Here is a 16,206-nt window from a genome sequence, read left to right on the forward strand (position 1 = left end):
TTTAAGCCAATTCTCTTGTCAAGAAAACTAAAGTAAGGATCACTCAAGGGCACTGTTACTTTAAAAATGGACCATGATGGCTCTCCAAGACTGGAGTGGGCTATGGAAATTGCCCATCTTCGTCCTGATGAAGGGTTCTCTGCCAATGACCCTTGAGTCATGAGACATCACAAGGGACAGATTGCACATGACACAGCAATGAATGTATGAATGCTCAGTGACAGGCCCACATACTGCCAGGTCTCCATCCCTCCCCTGCCCTTCCCTGTTTTGCCGATGCCTTGATGAAAGAGCTACGATATGATGCCCTGGATTGACATGCTCTCAAGGGAGATGACAATACAGCCTGTGTGATGCTCCAAGGCACACACTGAGCTCTGATTTGTACTGGGCTCTGCTAATTACAATGTGTGTGAGTTGTATCTCATTCCTGTCCTCTGTGTACAGTGTGATAAACAAAAAGTTGCTGAGGCATGAAACACGAAATAAATAGGGCCTCAAACACCCTACCTTTCCAAACACCATGGAAATTATAGTATATTTTTTTTAACAGAAAAGACAAAATGAGAAAAATAATGTAACCCACTTACAGTGCAGTAAAATGCTAGCTATAATGTAGCTAGCTATAATGTAACTGTATTAGTCAGAGCTCTCCGGAGAAACAGAGCTAATAGGAGAGACAGAGACAGAGATTGATTTATTAATTGTAAGGAATTGGCTCATGTGATTATGGAGGGACACAAGTCCCAAGATTTTCAAGGTAAGTCAGCAAGCTGGAGAGTCAGTGGTATATAGTTCCAGTTCAAGTGCAAAGGTCAGAGAACCAGGAGAGCTGATGTGTGGTTGTACTCTGGAGGCCGGCAGGCTCGAGACCCAGAAAAGCCAAAGTTTCAGTTCAAGTGCAAAGGCAGGTAAAAGCCCAGCTCAAATGACACTGGGCAGGCAGAGTTCCCTCTTAACCAAGCAGAGGGTCAGCATTTTTGTTCTATTCAGGCCTTCAACTGATTGGACGCATTCCACAGAAGGAGGGCAATCTGTTTTACTCTGTCTACTGATTTAAGTGCTAATCTCATACAAAAACACCCTCACAAAACACCCAGAATAATGTTTGACCAAATATCTGGGTACCCTATGACCCAGGCAAATTGACATATAAAATTAACCATCACAATAACCTTGTCAAATGCTAACCAAATACACTTTGTTTTTTTATCTTAATACAAGTGATAATATAACTTCTGTTCATCCCTTTTTTTGTGATGATTCTTTTTGTCCGTTTAGTTTAAATATTTCTCTGCATGTCAAAAAGCAGGCAATAGATAGGTAGTAAAATTGCACTGAAAATTCATTTCCCTCAGCTAAAGCAAACTCAAGGAACATTTATTTAATAAAATGGAGAATCAATAAAATTATAATTTTAAGTCAGAGTCAATGCCAAGTTGTTCTGTAAAGAAATTTGATAGGAATCCATGTTCTTTTCTTTGTTAGGAAAAATAATATTAAAAGTAGAATTAATTTAATGATCATCATATTCATTGGTTTAGTGGTGATAAGAAACATGCATCCAGCTTCTATTCCTTTGAAACTGCATTTTCCAATTCTTTAAGGACCTTGCTACTCAAAGGGGGTTCCACAGAGAGGCAGCATCTCCATCACTTAGCAGTTTGTTTAAAACACAGATTCCAGACCCCACACCAGGAATATTAGATCAGAATATCTGGGGGTGGAGCCTAGGTATTTGCACTTTAAGAAGCTCTCCAGCACCATAACATTTGAGAATCCCCACGTTAAACAATGCTTTATCCAGTTCACAAAAATCACATACACCACGGATTAAACCTCAACCAGAGAAACTTAGTTCTATCATCCAGTGGAAGCCTGTTGAACTCCAATTCATTCAACAATGGAGAATTCTATGTTTAACTGTGTTTGCTCATTCCCTCTAAATGTTGGAGGATTACATTCTTTTTGATAAAGTTAGTGGTACTAGAGAATATCAAGATAATACAGTATTAAAATGTAATAGTAAATTTGAAATTTAAATACTAAATGAAAGTTAATATTAAAATATTATGTTTGTTTTGCATTTCACTCTACCATCTTGGCATAAATAGACAGCCCTCAGAAGACATTTCAAATTGTCAATATTTCTCTAATTAGTCATATTTTCAATTAAAATTTAGGCACAGACAACACATATGATCAATGTCTTGACTATGAACATGAGTACCAAAAACCACTGGTTTAGAGCAGTTGGCCTATTTATTGCGGAGCACCTTTTAATTCTGCCATCCAAGTCCTATCTTAGAAAAAGATACTAGTTCAGTTATAGCTTTTAATCAGCCCAGATCCCCTCTTTGCAATGAGAATACTAAAAGAAGCCAAATTTTGAAATAGTGGAGTTTACCTTCTCTTTCCCCAACCTGAGTTCCCAATGTCTCCTTATTGCCCACACTACACAGCAATAATTCCCCATCAAGACATTCATTGCCTACATGTTGACCTTTGCTGCCCTTGATGACCCTCTCATATGGTGGTCTCTGTGCAAGTCCATCCTCACTAACCAAGATGTTCTATACCATTTCCCACTCTCAAAAGACCTGATAGCAACTACTTATCTGTCCAAAATCCCTTTGGGATAATAAGAATGAGCAATAATTTGGCATGGTGTCAGGTTATGATTTGGTGCAAAGAGGAACTTTGAGCTATAGAACCAGAGTTCAAGACCTAGCTATGGTTATATAACCTTGAGGAAGGTTTTAGCCTCAAATAACTCAAAATTTAATAAGGCAAACAAGACAGTTAAACAAAAATACAGTTGACTGCCAAATGCCCAAGAAATGTACAATAAGTCAGGGGAATCAAGAACAGGAGAGCTCATATCCAGCTGGACATGAGCTTCAGACATAGTTTCTCAGAGGAAGCCACCCCTGGTTCACAGTAAACTCATCTTTTTCTGGGGTCACACTTGAAACAAAATAGATATACCCAAAGCTGCTCCATCTAGATATAAGAACTGGGTCCATGCAAACTCATGTCATATTGGTTTTTCTCTTGGTTCTAAGCAGAGTGAGGCTCATCATGTGACCATACTGGAGTCATTCTGACATAAGTAGCCATAGACAAGAACTGTCATCATGGTCCTTTGAAACTAGTCTTGTAACATCTCAAGATATGTGTGAGGGGTATATGCGTGTGAGTAGATGGGGACAAGTGTATATGCAGGATTACATATGATTTTTGCCTCAAGCTAACTAGATAGCTTTCCTGTCTATCAGTAAATAAGGGCATATTGAGTATTTGTTATGGGTCAAGCCCCATGATGAGGATGTGGCTGCAAACACAGAGCCAGTCCCTGCCCTTCAGGAGCTTAGAGTCAAAATGACCATAGAGACATTTACAAATAATGACTAGTGTAGACTAAAATATAGTTGCAAGTTTAAAACTAAAATTTACACAGCTTCCAGACAGTGATTCCTCTTCTTTGCTACAGTTCTATGACCTGCTGTTACAATGAAGAGGATTATGACTCTTGTCCTCATATTGAGTGGTGTGGCCAATGCCTGTCTTGGTCCCATGAAGACAGCCCTGTCTCTTCAGCATGGAGTCCTCACTTATTCCATGGAACCATGCTATTAAGCAGTGGTTCTTAGCCTACAAGGATCACCTTGGGGGGCTAAAGTGCAGATACCTGACCTCACCCAGAAATTCTGATTCAGACTCTGGCTGGGATAGTCTAATTATATTTGAAAATCCCACCTGAGTGGTTCTAAAGCAAACATGTATGTGAAATGCCCTGAGAAACCCTGTGACCTAGAGGTGAATGAACTAAAAACTCCAATTTTCCTTAACCAGACAAATTGAGAACATAATTCAATTGATATGCTACATCCACTTCAGAATGTTTCAAAAACATGCACAAATATCCACATACCTTCTCTTGCCTCCAAAAGACACTAAGAGGCAAACTATTCTGAAAATAGAAGAAAGTTAACAATCCTAAGATTTGAACTCTTGGTAAAGAGCTGTGTTAGTATATAACTTCAATACATGCTCCAGACTAACAAAAAGGATTATTCATCTATCATTTAATTTTTTTAAATATTCATTGGTAAACCTCTCTTTTGGGCAGCATGAATAAATACCTAAAGGTAAGAAATATGCCAAACCAAAAACTAAATTCTGACAACAATTCATGATAGAAATAAAATCAGCTCCAAAATCTGAGATAAACCACAGATAAAAGAGAGGTTTTTCACTGTGACCTTCAAATCAATTCTTTGGTTTTCTTTTATCATTTTGGTTTTCTTTTACAACTGGAAAAATGACTGTATTTTCACTAAATCTAATTTTTCTGTTTCACATAACATCGATTTAAAGGCAATGTTATCAATAGGAACTTCCAAAGCCATAATTCTGTTGAGACCAAGATACACAGTTTATGAGCAAAGATCAGCAAATTATTTTAGAAAAAGACATCAAGGCTTGGGATAAGCCCAGAATGATGTGAAATGAGGAGGGCAGGCAGGAAGAGTAAGAATAGGAAAGATGTATTCTTCAAAATTCTATTGAGGTTTTTTTTTAATTCATAAAAGGGTAACTTTATGGAAAAACTTTGCAAAGAAATTAATGATAATAAAACAGCTGAACAGCATGGCAGGCATTAAAAGACTTGAAAATGAATGAATGAATAAATGCAAGAACAAATAAGAAATTGAATCAATGAACTGTTGTGCAAATCCCTTGGGGCCTGATACAGTGAGCTATGTTAGGAAAATAAGTTGAATAAAATATAGTCCATGTCTCTAAGGCACTCACCACCTAGCCAACAAAGTCACAGACATCTATCTCTACAATTAGGCATAATACAGAAAGATGTGTGATACACCAGTCTTATGAAATAGTGATTCAGGAACAATGAGGGTAGCGTGATGAATTCTCCTGAGGACTGTAATCAGGGTGGCCTTACGGGGAGGTGAGTGTTTTGCAGACTTTGGGTCTCAGCAAGTCTCCAGGTGAAGGCATTACTAGCTTGAGAGAGTCTAATTTGTGCAGAGTTTCCCCTTGGGTCCTCTGCTTGACTCTCATTACACACTTCATGTGCACATGTTCAGCTACTATCTGTATGCTTATGACTCCCAAAACTATGTCTTCAGACAAAAACCTCCTGCCTGGGTTTCAGAATCACATCCAAATTGCCTCCTGAATAACCTACAGACTCCTCAAATTCATTATATCTAAATCTAAACACTTTAACTTTTCCCCCCTCTCTACCCTCAACCCCATCCTCTCCTATTTGCTTTCTCAATGAAAGATGTAGCCACTCATAGCCTGAGACAGAAATTATGCATAATCCCAGATTCTCCCCCTCCCTACATCCCAGTCACTAAGCCCTGCCGCTTCCACTTAAAAATCTCACCCTCCTCTCATTCTTCCACAGCCATAGTCTTAGCTGATACTCTTATCATGTTTTACCTTGTATCCATGTCTTTATTTTTATTCCCTTCCAGTTCATCCTCCACTGCCAGAGGGATGGACTGTAGCTGACAGTGACTTTGTTTTTCTGATTAATATCTTACAGTGGTGACTGAGCACTTCAGGCAGGGTAAATCCCACATTCCTCATGAACTGGGTCCTCTCACCCTACCATCCTTTTCCCCACTGCCCCCAACAGGTACTCAGAGCTCTGACCATATGGCACTTCATCTTCTGCCTTGACCTAGACTGTTTTCTCTGGCCTGAGCATCCTTACCTTCCCTTTAACTGACCACCTTCCCTGCCTGTCTAGCTTCTGCTCAGCCCAGTGACCTTTCCCCTTCCTTTGGGAGGCATCTCTGATCCTCATCTCTGATCCTCTGGCCCCTAGCTCCCCGTGCCAGTCTCTAGTGGAGGGCTTCCACACTAGTTGGTATTGGTTGGAATATTTGTCTACATCCCCCAAGCTGACTGTGGAAGGTTGAGGGCAGGATTTTGTTCTGTTCATCTTTATATCCCTCATGTCTAGCATGAAGCTCATCACATAAGAAAAACGCAACTATTTGCGAATTATCTTAATTAACTAAAACCTTTCTCTGAGCTTCGTAATTGTTGACATTCAAGAATGAATAGTTGAGATTAACCAAGATGGCGGAGTAGAAGGACGTGCTCTCACTCCCTCTTGCGAGAGCACCAGAATCACAACTGGCTGCTGGACAATCATTGACAGGAAGACCCTGGACTTCACCAAGGAGGATACCCCACGTCCAAGGACAGAGGAGAAGCCACAGTGAGACGGTAGGAGGGGCGCAATCAGAGTAAAATCAAATCCCATAACTGCTGGGCGGGTGACTCACAGACTGGCGAACACTTATACCACAGAAGTCCACCCACTGGAGTGAAGGTTCTGAGCCCCACATCAGGCTTCCCAACCTGGGGGTCCGGCAACGGGAGGAGGAATTCCTAGAGAATCAGACTTTGAAGCCTAGTGGGAATTGATTGCAGGACTTTGACAGGACTGGGGGAAACAGAGACCCCACTCTTGGAGGGCACACACAAAGTAATGTGTGCATCGGGACCCAGGGGAAGGAGCAGTGACCCTGGGGGAGACTGAACCAGACCTACCTGCTGGTGTTGGGGGGTCTCCTGCAGAGGCGAGTGATGGCTCTGTTCCACCGTGGGGATAAGGACATTCGCAGCAGAGGTTCTGGGAAGTTCTCCTTGGCGTGAGCCCTCCCAGAGTCTGCCATTAACCCCACCAAAGAGCACGGGTAGGCTCCAGTGTTGGGTTGCCTCAGGCAAAACAACCAACAGGGAGGGAACCCAGCCCAACCCATCAACAGTCAAGTGGATTAAGGTTTTACTGAGCTCTGACCGCCACAGCAACAGGGAGGGAACCCAGCCCCACCCATCAACAGTCAAGTGGATTAAGGTTTTACTGAGCTCTGACCGCCACAGCAACAGTCAGCTCTACCCACCAACAGAGCCTCCCATCAAGCCTCTTAGATAGCCTCAACCACCAGAGGGCAGACAACAGAAGCAAGAAAAACTATAATCCTGCAGCCTGTGGACCAAAAACCACAGTTACAGAAAGATAGAGAAGATGAAAAGGCAGAGGGCTATGTACCAGGTGAAGGAACAAGAAAAAAACCCCAGAAAAACAACTAAATGAAGTGGAGATAGGCAACCTTCCAGAAAAAGAATTCAGAATAATGATAGTGAAGATGATCCAGGACCTCGGAATAAGAATGGAGGCAAAATTGAGAAGATGCAAGAAATGATTAACAAAGACCTAGAAGAATTAAAGAACAAACAAACAGAGATGACCAATACAATAACTGAAATGAAAACTACACTAGAAGGAATCAATAGCAGAATAACTGAGGCAGAAGAACGGATAAGTGACCTGGAAGACAGAATGGTGGAATTCACTGCTGTGGAACAGACTAAAGAAAAAAGAATGAAAAGAAATGAAGACAGCCTAAGAGACCTCTGGGACAACATTAAACGCAACAACATTCGCATTATAGGGGTCCCAGAAGGAGAAAAGAGAGAGAAAGGACCAGAGAAAATATTTGAAGAGATTATAGTCGAGAACTTCCCTAACATGGGAAAGGAAATAGCCACCCAAGTCCAGGAAGCGTAGAGAGTCCCATACAGAATAAACCCAAGGAGAAACAAGCCGAGACACATAGTAATCAAAGTGGCAAAAATTAAAGACAAAGAAAAATTATTGAAAGCAGCAAGGGAAAAACGACAAATAACATACAAGGGAACTCCCATAAGGTTAACAGCTGATTTCTCAGCAGAAACTCTGCAAGCCAGAAGGGAGTGGCATGATATACTTAAAGTGATGAAAGGGAAGAACCTACAACCAAGATTACTCTACCCAGCAAGGATCTCATTTAGATTTGATGGAGAAATCAAAAGCTTTACAGACAAGCAAAAGCTAAGAGAATTCAGCACCACCAAACCAGCTCTACAACAAATGCTAAAGGAACTTCTCTAAGTGGGAAACACAAGAGAAGAAAAGGACCTACAAAAACAAACCCAAAACAATTAAGAAAATGGTCATAGGAACATACATATCGATAATTACCTTAAACGTGAATGGATTAAATGCCCCAACCAAAAGACATAGACTGGCTGAATGGATACAAAAACAAGACCCATATATATGCTGTCTACAAGAGACCCACTTTAGACCTAGGGACACATACAGACTGAAAGTGAGGGGATGGAAAAAGATATTCCATGCAAATGGAAATCAAAAGAAAGCTGGAGTAGCTATACTCATATCAGATAAAATAGACTTTAAAATAAAGAATGTTACAAGAGACAAGGAAGGACACTACATAATGATACAGGGATCAATCCAAGAAGAAGATATAACAATTATAAATATATATGCACCCAACATAGGAGCACCTCAATACATAAGGCAACTGCTAACAGCTATAAAAGAGGAAATCGACAGTAACACAATAATAGTGGGGGACTTTAACACCTCACTTACACCAATGGACAGATCATCCAAAATGAAAATAAATAAGGAAACAGAAGCTTTAAATGACACAATAGACCAGATAGATTTAACTGATATATATAGGACATTCCATCCAAAAACAGCAGATTACACGTTCTTCTCAAGTGCGCATGGAACATTCTCCAGGATAGATCACATCTTGGGTCACAAATCAAGCCTCAGTAAATTTAAGAAAATTGAAATCATATCAAGCATCTTTTCTGACCACAACGCTATGAGATTAGAAATGAATTACAGGGAAAAAAACGTAAAAAGGACAAACACATGGAGGCTAAACAATACGTTACTAAATAACCAAGAGATCACTGAAGAAATCAAAGAGGAAATAAAAAAATACCTAGAGACAAATGACAATGAAAACACGACGACCCAAAACCTATGGGATGCAGCAAAAGTGGTTCTAAGAGGGAAGTTTATAGCTATACAAGCCTACCTAAAGAAACAAGAAAAATCTCAAGTAAACAATCTAACCTTACACCTAAATAAACTAGAGAAAGAAGAACAAACAAAACCCAAAGTTAGCAGAAGGAAAGAAATCATAAAGATCAGAGCAGAAATAAATGAAATAGAAACAAAGAAAACAATAGCAAAGATCAATAAAACTAAAAGTTGGTTCTTTGAGAAGATAAACAAAATTGATAAGCCATTAGCCAGACTCATCAAGAAAAAGAGGGAGAGGACTCAAATCAATAAAATCAGAAATGAAAAAGGAGAAGTTACAACAGACACCGCAGAAATACAAAGCATCCTAAGAGACTACTACAAGCAACTTTATGCCAATAAAATGGACAACCTGGAAGAAATGGACAAATTCTTAGAAAGGTATAACCTTCCAAGACTGAAACAGGAAGAAACAGAAAATATGAACAGACCAATCACAAGTAATGAAATTGAAACTGTGATTAAAAATCTTCCAACAAACAAAAGTCCAGGACCAGATGGCTTCACAGGTGAATTCTATCAAACATTTAGAGAAGAGCTAACACCCATCCTTCTCAAACTTTTCCAAAAAATTGCAGAGGAAGGAACACTCCCAAACTCATTCTATGAGGCCACCATCACCCTGATACCAAAACCAGACAAAGACACTACAAAAAAAGAAAATTACAGACCAATATCACTGATGAATATAGATGCAAAAATCCTCAACAAAATACTAGCAAACAGAATCCAACAACACATTAAAAGGATCATACACCACGATCAAGTGGGATTTATCCCAGGGATGCAAGGATTCTTCAATATACGCAAATCAATCAATGTGATACACCATATTAACAAATTGAAGAATAAAAACCATATGATCATCTCAATAGATGCAGAAAAAGCTTTTGACAAAATTCAACACCCATTTCTGATAAAAACTCTCCAGAAAGTGGGCACAGAGGGAACCTACCTCAACATAATAAAGGCCATATATGACAAACCCACAGCAAACATCATTCTCAATGGTGAAAAACTGAAAGCATTTCCTCTAAGATCAGGAACGAGACAAGGATGTCCACTCTCACCACTATTATTCAACATAGTTCTGGAAGTCCTAGCCACGGCAATCAGAGAAGAAAAAGAAATAAAAGGAATACAAATTGGAAAAGAAGAAGTAAAACTGTCACTGTTTGCGGATGACATGATACTATACATAGAGAATCCTAAAACTGCCACCAGAAAACTGCTAGAGCTAATTAATGAATATGGTAAAGTTGCAGGATACAAAATTAATGCACAGAAATCTCTTGCATTCCTATACACTAATGATGAAAAATCTGAAAGAGAAATTATGGAAACACTCCCATTTACCATTGCAACAAAAAGAATAAAATACCTAGGAATAAACCTACCTAGGGAGACAAAAGACCTGTATGCAGAAAACTATAAGACACTGATGAAAGAAATTAAAGATGATACCAACAGATGGAGAGATATACCATGTTCTTGGATTGGAAGAATCAACATTGTGAAAATGAGTATACTACCCAAAGCAATCTACAGATTCAATGCAATCCCTATCAAATTACCAATGGCATTTTTTACGGAGCTAGAACAAATCATCTTAAAATTTGTATGGAGACACAAAAGACCCCGAATAGCCAAAGCAGTCTTGAGGCAAAAAAATGGAGCTGGAGGAATCAGACTCCCTGCCTTCAGACTATACTACAAAGCTACAGTAATCAAGACAATATGGTACTGGCACAAAAACAGAAACATAGATCAATGGAATAAGATAGAAAGCCCAGAGATTAACCCACGCACCTATGGTCAACTAATCTATGACAAAGGAGGCAAAGATATACAATGGAGAAAAGACAGTCTCTTCAATAAGTGGTGCTGGGAAAACTGGACAGCTACATGTAAAAGAATGAAATTAGAATACTCCCTAACACCATACACAAAAATAAACTCAAAATGGATTAGAGACCTAAATATAAGACTGGACACTATAAAACTCTTAGAGGAAAACATAGGAAGAACACTCTTTGACATAAATCACGGCAAGATCTTTTTTGATCCACCTCCTAGAGTAATGGAAATAAAACAAAAATAAACAAGTGGGACCTAATGAAACTTCAAAGCTTTTGCACAGCAAAGGAAACCATAAACAAGACGAAAAGACAACCCTCAGAATGGGAGAAAATATTTGCAAATGAATCAACAGACAAAGGATTAATCTCCAAAATATATAAACAGCTCATTCAGCTCAATATCAAAGAAACAAATACCCCAATCCAAAAATGGGCAGAAGACCTAAATAGACATTTCTCCAAAGAAGACATACAGACGGCCACGAAGCACATGAAAAGATGCTCAACATCACTAATTATTAGAGAAATGCAACTCAAAACTACAATGAGGTATCACCTCACTCCTGTTAGAATGGGCATCATCAGAAAATCTACAAACAACAAATGCTGGAGAGGGTGTGGAGAAAAGGGAACCCTCTTGCACTGTTGGTGGGAATGTAAATTGATACAGCCACTATGGAGAACAATATGGAGGTTCCTTAAAAAACTAAAAATAGAATTACCATATGACCCAGCAATCCCACTACTGGGCATATACCCAGAGAAAACCGTAATTCAAAAAGACACATGCACCCGAATGTTCATTGCAGCACTATTTACAATAACCAGGTCATGGAAGCAACCTAAATGCCCATCAACAGACGAATGGATAAAGAAGTTGTGGTACATATATACAATGGAATATTACTCAGCCATAAAAAGGAACGAAATTGAGTCATTTGTTGAGACGTGGATGGATCTAGAGACTGTCATACAGAGTGAAGTAAGTCAGAAAGAGAAAAACAAATATCGTATATTAATGCATGTATGCAGAACCTAGAAAAATGGTACAGATGAGCCAGTTTGCAGGGCAGAAGTTGAGACACAGATGTAGAGAATGGACATATGGACACCAAGGGGGGAAAACTGCGGTGAGGTGGGGATGGTGGTGTGCTGAATTGGGCGATTGGGATTGACGTGTATACACTGATGTGTATAAAACTGATGCCTAATAAGAACCTGCAGTATAAAAAAACAAACAAAACAACTAATACTAAACTTTCATTGGGTTATTTGTATGGAAATATGTTAATATAAATGTTTCAGACATTACATGAAATTTCTAAAAATCTTAAAAAAAAAAAAAAAAAGAATGAATAGTTGAAAACCTCAGGAAGCATATGACTAGTAAACAAACTTTCTTTCTCAAAAATAAACTGCCAACAACAAAAACTACATCCTCAAGTTATGCAAGTATCACATTTAAAAAAACTGATTGGATATTGAAAATTTGGGCCAACCAGTTGTTTTCTTCTAAATTGTGCCAAATAACTGATCTGGTAGTTATTATTGTTTAAACCATTATATTATCTGACACTTTCGAGACAGCTGAGTTAGTGGGGCAGTTGCTTAAGTTCACGTAGGTTCAATCTGTGTGACGTGTTAGCAGATTTCACTGAGTTACTGCAACTCAATCCCTCAAACGCTTTTTTGAGCATCTACTTTATGATTGGCATAGATGCTATACCAATGCTTCTCCAAGTTATCCCATGGACCACCTTCATCTAAATAACCTGAGGGTCTTGTTAAAATGCAGATTCTTACACTCCACGCAAGAAGTCTTAAACCAGATACCCTAGAAGCAGTGTCTGCTTCATCTTTAAAAAGTCCACCCTATAAATATTTATTCAAACCAAAGTTTGAGAGCCATTGGTCTACACTTTGGACAGTCCAACAGAAAGTGGAAGAAAAGGATGAGGGAGTGGAGGGATGAGGGAGTGAGGGAGGTCAACTGGGAAGAGACGGCAATATATTAAGATATAGGGTCAGCTGCTGTGAGAAGGAGACCCAAGATAAGAAGAGTTTGTTTCTGTTTCACATAATGGTCTGAGTATAGGCAGTCCAGGGCTCATGTGAAGGCATCAAGGCATCAGGGACCCAGGATTCTTCTACCTTGGTGCCCTATCATTCTGAGAGCCTTTCTCTCATCTGCATGGTCTAAGATGGTTCATTACCTCACCCTCATTCCAATAAGGCGAGATGGAAAGGAAAAGCGTGCCTCCCCTTAAAGGCACAAGCCAGAAGGTGCACTCACAACACCTGTTTATATTCCAGGACATACCCATGTAGCTTCATTCAACTACAAAGGAGACTGAGAAGTGAATTGGGGTGGGAGGAAGTCCATGTACCCCACTAAAAATTGTTCTATAAGAATTGAGTAAAGGGGAAATAGATAATGAGGTCAACTTGCAATTTTTGTCACCTAAGAAAAAGATGAAGAGGAGAGAGGGGTAAGAGCTGGAGAGGAGGTGGACAGGAAGGAAAAACCATAAAACCAATTGTCAATTCTCCAAAACATTCTCCATCCTCCAACCCCCAACCCCCATCCAAATACATGCACTTAGAGCCTGGTGTTCCTGATTTTCTGAGCTTCTTTAATCAAGATAGTTGTATTCAGTTTCACTCATACCTCTCTAGCCTTGGCCTTAGACATTGACTTTGCTTGACAATAATCTTCTGCCAATGTTTCCAATATCACTGGCATAATGGGCTACAGGCACAAGCTGCTTATCCAGGTTCTCAGCTTTATATTAAAAGTCATGGGTTTGGGCTTTCCTGGTGGTGCAGTGGTTAAGAATCCGCCTGCCAATGCAGGGGACACCGGTTCGGGCCCTGGTCCGTGAAGATCCCACATGCCGCGGAGCAACTAAGCCCGTGCGCCACAACTACTGAGCCTATGCTCTAGAGCCCATGAGCCACAACTACTGAGCCCGCGTGCCACAACTACTGAAGCTTGCGCGCCTAGAGCCTGTGCTCCGCAACAAGAGAAGCCGCCACAATGAGAAGCCCGCGCACTGCAACGAAGAGTAGCCCCCGTTCGCCGCAACTAGAGAAAGCCCGTGCACAGCAACGAAGACCCAATGCAGCCAAAGATAAATAAAATAAATAAATTTATTTAAAAAAAAAAAAGTCATGGGCTTGCGGATGAATTTTAAGCAGCACCATTTCCTCGCTTTTGGTTAAAGATGGCACTGTTTGATCAGTCCAAACACGGCACTCTTTCTCTGTGAATAGTGCCCCTGAAATTGGGCAATGCTGTGACCCTTGTGCTTGCTGAATTGAATTTCCAAGTGAATATTCATCTCAGCTTTCACGTGGAAACCGCACTTTGGTTTGTAGTCCGGCTGCTGGAGAAACTCTAAAACGTGAAGGGACAGGCAGCTTTGGTGTTATTCCTACACTCAGGGTATCTTTCCCGCGGAGTAAGAACCGCCGTGGCCTCGGGCCCAGAATGCTGACCTGCGAAGAACAGCCCCTCCAGCCTTTCAGGAGCCTAAGATGAACTGCGTGACACCCATTCCATAGATCAGACAGCAGGTCAGATCTTACTGCTTTTGTACAACAGCCATTATGTGATTTACGGAGCAAAGAATGGATACAATACAATCCTCAGAGTATGTTACAAAGTTAGAGGGTATTTCTAAGCATGAAAATATGCAACATTTCAGGAGGTAATGTCATAAAAAGAGGCATCAGACCAATAGATCACTGTCTCCATTCAACTGTCATTGCTAAAAATACCTTTAGCTCTCATTTCTGAGAGTGAGAAACTCTAGAAGTTACATTCACATTTTTAGGAGGCCATATGTAACCTAACTTTTCCAAAACTGAACTTGAATATAATCTAGTTAGAATTACATCCCCTAGGACATTTCAGTATAGATTCAGATTCACAAAGCAAAGGAAAAGATAATGTGGTTTTATTCCAAAGCACAGGCTTAAACACATGGCAACACTCACCATTCTCAAAATTCCCAATTGCTTCATTTGCTCCCAATCGTCAAGTGGCTTCTATCAGAAAATTACATGCAGTCAGAAAATTACAGGAGGCCTGCTTCTTAGGGAGTAATGATCCATTCATCTGATAATTTGCTAAGTGCTTACTCTTTCTACTTGTCATTTTTTCCTTCTTGGTTAGCACATCATGCAAATTGTGACAAGAGATAAAGAAATGGAAACACTTGTAGAAAAACAGGCAAAATAAGGACAAAAAAAGTAAGATACAAAATGTCTTTACAAATAAACTTAATATTTTTAAAACTGCTTTTCATGAAAAACACTAGCAGAGAAATTTAAATGTACTAGTGTAGTCCCTCGGACACTGATTTTCAGATGGTGACGCCATATGGCCCCCATCACTGGAATTGATCCCACTGAACGTGGATGCTGGGGACATCCAAGGACAACTCCAAGTAGCCATCGGGCTGTGGACAAATCCACTCTGTCTCCAGAGACTTCTGTAAGATTCCAACCTGGTCTTTAAATGTGTGTATATAAGCAACACTGATCTGCAGGCTATTGTTTTATAGGTGAATCCTTGCATTTCATTGTTCTGAGGTTGATATTCTCATTGGTTAGCTATTCTTGCCAGTTTTTACTTCCTTGTTGGTCACTTTTCAGTGTTCACCAGAACCTGGGGCAGTAGCAGTGGAAACCAAGGAGCTGCCCTGCATTACCCTGTTGCTATGCCTGCTACAACGTGGTGATGAGAAGGCTGGAACTGAAAGCCAAGGAGACTTTCCACTACGAAATGCAAGATAAGCATAGGGACGGCCTCATGTGCCTGGGGAATGTAGCCAATTCTAATATGTCCACAAAGCATCCATGCCAGGTGATCTCAAGTTGTGAAAACCAGGCAGATTTTTACTGTGCTTAATGTATTATAATAGCCAGGATTTTCAATATGTCAGCTCTTTTTGGTGTGATTTAATACAGCTTACTTGAAAGGAAAAATAAAAAAATCTATATGAACAGTTTCCAGCCGTCGGCTCTAATTTCCCACGACGGCCCATGACAAGGAACTCGCAACACTATGGAACAGACTTGACTGGATCAGAAAAGGGCTGATTGGAATTTGTGCTCACTCTTCTTTTCCTCCTCACTCCTTCTCAACATTCCTAAGAAACATAGCCAATTTTCAGGCCAAGCAGGATGGCAAAAATGACATTTACACTGGATGGCATCTAAAAATATTTTATACCAATTTCAACATCCTAGGAGAATAACTGTATGATATTCCAATATTAACAGAAGAAAGGAAACATTTTTTCAAAGATGGCTATCTGCTCATGCTCTATGTATTTCCTGTCCTGGATGAAATTTTTCCATTTTTCTCATGAAACCAGT

The 16,206-nt window shown here is 39.9% G+C and overlaps 1 protein-coding gene across 2 annotated transcripts in view; it reads right to left on the minus strand.

The window, feature by feature from the left end:
* SETD4 (SET domain containing 4) overlaps positions 1–16,206 on the minus strand; it is a 448,803-nt gene that overhangs the window by 155,388 nt on the left and 277,209 nt on the right. The gene's annotated exons all lie outside the window — the stretch shown is intronic.

Source organism: Balaenoptera musculus, chromosome 4 (genome assembly GCF_009873245.2).
Source record: "Balaenoptera musculus isolate JJ_BM4_2016_0621 chromosome 4, mBalMus1.pri.v3, whole genome shotgun sequence".
Classification (NCBI taxonomy): Eukaryota; Metazoa; Chordata; class Mammalia; order Artiodactyla; family Balaenopteridae; genus Balaenoptera; species Balaenoptera musculus.